Genomic DNA, 6,000 nt, shown 5'->3' on the forward strand with positions numbered 1-6,000 from the left:
GTTTACAGCAGCACAATTCACAATAGCTAAACTGTGGGACCAACCTAGATGCCCTTCAATAAATGAATGGATTAAAAACTGTGGTGTGTGTGTGTGTTTGTGTGTGTATACACATACACACATACAATGGAATATTACTCAGCAATAAAAGAAAATAAAATCATGGCATTTGCAGGTAAATGGATGGAGTTAGAAAAAATAATGCTAAGTTAGCCAATCCCAAAAAACCAAATGCTGAATGTTTTCTTTGATATAAGGAGGCTGATTCATAGTGAGATAGAGAGTGGGAGATGGGAGGAACAACAAGCTCTAGATAGGGCAGAGGGGTTGGAGGGGAAGGGAGGAGGCATGAGGTTATTAATGATGGTGGAATGTGATAATTATTATCCAAAGTACAGGTATGAATACAGGAACTGGGTGTGATTATACTGTGTATACAATCAGAGATATGAAAAATTGTGCTCTATATGTATAATAAGAATTATAATGCATTCTGCTGTCATATATGAATAAAAATTTTTTAAAAAGGTCAGTAAAACCCTCTCACACCAGCCCATATTGACTCCCTCTTGATGATACAGGAGAACAGTCATTTTAAAAATAATCATGAGAAAACAAAACAAAACAAAACCCCTTTCAAGTCTGAAATTCAAATATTTCAGAACAGAAAATGCACAAAAAGATAAATATTGGGGCTAGGGCTGTAGTTCAGTGGCAGAGTGCTTGCTCAGCATGTGTGAGGCACTGGGCTCGATCCTTAGCCACCACATTAAAAAAATAAAATAAGGGCATGCTGTCTATCTACAACTATATATATATATATATATATATATATATATATATATATAGAGAGAGAGAGAGAGAGAGAGAGAGAGAGAGAGACAGAGACCAAATTTGGGAAAAAAGAAAAAGGAAGACAAAATGATCTCCTACACCTCATGGGTCTTTTTAATATGTATTTTTTTAGTTGAAGTTGGACACAATGCCTTTATTTTTACTTCTGTTTTTATGTGGTGCTGAGGATTGAACCCAGGCCCTTGCACGTGCGAGGTGAGTGCTCTACCACTGAGCCACCACCACAGCCCCCCACCTCATGGGTCTTAAACGACCTAAAGCACATGACATAGTCAGTACTGTTGATGAACACAATAAATGTCCATAAATATCAGTTGCAATATAAAAAAAACATTCTACTATTGAGAAGAGGAATCACTGTGCAAAGCACCATCATAAAGATAGGAGGTTTACCAAATAAACTCCAGAGAAGATGTCTGCGTCAAGGGAGAAAAGGTTCAAATTTAATCCTTGAGACTGACAGGACCATAAACATTAATATCATCACTTGGATTCAAAGTCCAGCTTCAAGGGAACAAGGATTACTCTGGCAGTTCTTGGACCAGGAAGCCTTAAGAATGTAATCAGATCACTACAGGGCTGGGTATGAAAGAGAGGTCCCAGAGTAGGACACAGGACTTCCCGTGGGGACGCATCTCACTCACACCCTAGCTTGAGGTGATGGAGTCACTGGCTCACCTAACCCCACAGATAAAGTACTTACTTAAGGATGGTTTTTGCGCTACTGCAGTCTTCAAATCGAATGGAATAACCAACTTCCTGGCCCAACATCACATCCATCTCATCAGCAACTCTCTGAGCCACGCTCATTGCAGCCACTCTCCTGGGTTGGGTACAGGCAACTCCTCTCTTGGGTCCCGGTAATGATCGCATATACTCCACACACCACTGTGGAATCTATCAAATAATTTCACATTTAAATTAATTCTATTCTGCCGCATATCAACTATGTTTAATATAAAGCACTTTTATCTCATTCCAATAATTTAAAATAAAATTCAATTAGGCAAGTGACAGAGAATTATTTATAACAAAAACTTAACATATCATAACTCCTTTAACATATATAATTTAGATAGAAAAATATCCAAAAAGAGGTCATGTGTAACAAGGTTGTGATGTGATTACATTCTGTGCGCTAGGTCCACATAAGCTTTGCTTGGTATGCTCACCAGTGTTTAAGTGGTCCCATCATTAACTATTTGTCTACCCAATGAAAAAAATCCTACTTGAAACAAATTCTACTTAATAACAAAAATGTTAATTTCCAATAAGTACAGCATCAAAATTCATACAATGAGTTACAATATGCAGATACAAGTAGAAAATATTCCCTTGTTGCACAAGTATCTTTTAATTCAATTCAAATTCTGTAAGCCAGCAGAAGCCAAATCCTAGCACCTACTAGTACTCCAATCCATCTTTCAGGAATGTTATGCACAGTGGCAACACTTTAGGTACCATCTTTAAAGTAATTACCAGTCTCAAATTCAATATGGCTTACAGCAATAGCGCTTCGCTGAGTAAGGTCAATCAAGGGAAAAGGGGAAAGAGAAAATCTCAACCACAAGATGGTTGTCAGGATGACAGCATATTTCCTTCCTAATTATCCACACACTCATAGATTCTCTCATTTTATGGTTTCTCGACCGACTTAACTGTAAAAGAACCATGGGAAAAAAGCAAATGACCATCCCATAAAACTGGAATCTACTGCTACAAGGACATGATTTGTCTTCACCAAAGCTTCCAAAAGCCTATCAGGTGCTAATGCTATAGAAAAAACAAGGGGTTTTTGGGTACACCATGTGTACAATGACATCTGATAACTAGTATTGATTATTGAATTATTATTACATTTTAGTTAGGTTACTTTTTAATTTGGAAATAACTTGTAACTGGAGAAACAAATGAAAGATGATTATGTTGCTTCTCAGAGAACATAATATTTTTACATGGTTTTAAATGAACAAAATACTTCACTAAAATAGCAGAGTCTTCCTGGTATTGCAAATCAACAGACCCATGTTAAGTGGTCTTCTTATGAGGTTTTAATTATCTATCCTCATTTTACCAATCCTCAAAAAGTACTGACTTACAAATTAAAAATACTTAAAATTAATTCGTAATTCTTAAGGCAAGATTATTCACATTTTTAAAAATTTCACTCCAGTGAAATTGATAATTTAAAAATATATAGTTTTGGTTAATTTAGCAGTTCTCTTTTAGAACTCCTTATACTGTTAAAATAAATGAGGATACCAAACAATTAATACATTTATTGTATTTGGAAGTTAAAACTGAAAAGCAGCTAAATTGTTTACTAATTACTAGTAACAACCTATCTTCTATTTTTAAAATGTATATTTTTCAAATAAAATAATACTTGGCTAGTAGAGCACATTTTATTATTTTTACATATCTCTCATGTCTAGCTTATTGGAAGAAACCTCAATTCTGTCTCTACATTCAGTATGCTGCAATATTTTGTTTTGTATGAAAAATACTAAGAAATTCTTGGACCCTGGAAAGGGTTTCAGAGATTTTTAAGGGTTCACAAAACAGCTTATGATAAGGCATCTACTCAAACTTTCTAAGGAAATATAATTTGGAAGGGATGCATATCCTGAAAGATGTGGGTGACTGGTCTGCTCAAAGTAGGCATCTGCTCTGCTCTTCCTTCCTCCACTTGAGGCTATTTTCCCAAAACCTAATCCTTGTTTTATATATTGTCCTGAGTAGCCTTTTCTATTCTCTTAAATTCCAACATTGCCTGCAACAGAACAAAGTCAATCCTATAACTCTAGCTCCTACCCCCAAACCTGGTAGTCACATCTCCTTCTGAATAATGAATATTTTATTGGTATCTCAAATTCATCAAGTTCAAAGCAAAACCATTTCTCACCTTCCTTCAAGTTCTTTTAATTCTTCCCATGTCCCCTATTCAGTGGCAGTAAAAAACAGACTCCATTCTTTGTTCCTCATTCCCACTAACCTTGCACACAAAGTCAAAACTTGTTAGGATCTCCTATATGGTCTTTCATGACTGAACATTTTTAATAAAAAATTGTGTCACTCCCCTCCAATTAAAAACTCTGATGGCTTCCTTACCTATGGCAAGAGGTAGTAAGGCTCAACCTAGGGCTCCAGTCTCACCTACCCCACCAACCCTTCACACTAGTCAAAGTGTGCAGTGTTCCCTTCTCTAAACTTGTACCCTCACTCATGTTTTTCCTGACTGAACTAGCTTTAATTTCTCAAATATAGGCATAGTATGTGCACACCAAGCACAATGCAAAATGTCTTTTCTATGGCTCTTTCAAATTATGTTTGATTTCATTTTCTGATAGGCAGGGATAACCAAAACAACTGCTAAGTACTCTTTATTAGGTTTGTGTCCAAGTTTGATAACTATACTAAAAAGCATTTGGATGAAATTTACTGATTTAACTTTCTAGTTTCCCTTTCACATCCCCAAAATTCCCTGCAGTCTTCAATATTCACATAAAGTAACCCCTGAAAGCATGTGTAATCCAAATCATCACAAGCCTCTTGTGCCTTGAATCGATTAAATTATCCACACTAACTACTAATAAAAACTCCTCTGAACCACATCAGACCACAGAACAGCAGTATGAAATAAATATAACTGGTTATTGAAAAGGGACAAAACTGTTAATGCTGAACTTACCTAAATCCAGAAACTATTTAACCCAGAGCAGCCCACTAAACCAGAGTTCTCTCATTAATCTAAGCCGCATTCTGGTCCTCCATAAAATGTGATTACTTTCCCTGCAGAGTTGTATATAAACTTAAAATGATATAATACATGTAAAGTACACAATGCCTGATTAATTAACAGGTGTGTTAATATTCTGCAAACCAGTAAAACAGTTGATATAATTATTTAAAATACTCTGACAATGCTCCATTTTGTCCTATTGTATTAGATGTAAAACATCTATAAAAAATATAGTATGTAGCATTTAATTAGTATAGTGATATAATTAATTAGTATTACATTATTTCCAATGTATCTGAATGCACATGTGTCCATTTCATTGAAATATTTGCAAATTTAAAAACATGGGACTTAATGAAATAGATTAGCATAATTAAGAGTTATAGACTTGCACGTTTCTAAAACTTTTTAAATTTTGTTTAATTAAAAAAAGGCTACAGTTTCTTTTCCTAACATCAGCACTAAGTTTTCCTTCACTTGAAAATAGTTCTCACTAAAGTTCAGTCTTCAATAAAAGCTTTTCTATTTTGGTTGCTGTAGTAGTTTTCGAAAAGCCTCCATGAAATACTCAAATTGACTTGCAGTCCATATAACTTAAAAAAAGATAGTTAACCTCACTCAGGGAAACACACACACACATTAAAAATTATCCCAGGTTTATTTTTTTCACCTATTAGATCTGTAAAAACTCCAATCCAGTGATACTCCCAAACATGCTCTCACACTTGCTTATGGAAAGGTAAACTGACAGGTTACTTATGAAGGGAAGGCAATTTGGCTACATGTATTTTAACTGCAAATGATATCCAAGTTTCCATTTCTACAAACATACCTGCCCATGTGAAGCCTACATATCTATTAACAGAAGCCCAGTAAATAATGACTCATCCATGTTTGAAAAATATCCTAGATGTCCTATTAGTTCTGTCATGAGGTAGGGATGACTACATATGCCTTCTACTTTGTGAAAGAATAGGTAATATTCAGTTCCAAACAACTATAATAAAAAGAAAAAAGAAAAAGTAACTCACCTGTGTTGTCTTACCAGACCCAGTCTCGCCAACCAGCACAAATGACTGATGTCTAACAAGGATATCTGTAAACCTACCCTTGTATTCCCAAACCGGGAGCTGAAGTCGTTTCTTTAGAATATCATAGTATCGAGGTGTATGGGGTAAATTGGTGAATGGATTAATGCACTGTGGAAGTGATGTGTGTCCTGCATGTCCAGTGTGTGTTGAATGAGCAGAATGTGTCGAATGTGTTGAATGAGCCGAGTGGGTTGAATGAGCTGAGTGGGAAGCTTTCAAAGGTGGTAATCCAGCACTGATAAGCATAGCATTGGTTGAAGCTCGCAACTCCTTCTCCTTTTCTTTTTCCCTCTCCCGCTCTCGATCTCCTCT

Source organism: Spermophilus citellus (genome assembly GCF_964194105.1).
Source record: "Spermophilus citellus genome assembly, contig: SCAFFOLD_114, whole genome shotgun sequence".
Classification (NCBI taxonomy): Eukaryota; Metazoa; Chordata; class Mammalia; order Rodentia; family Sciuridae; genus Spermophilus; species Spermophilus citellus.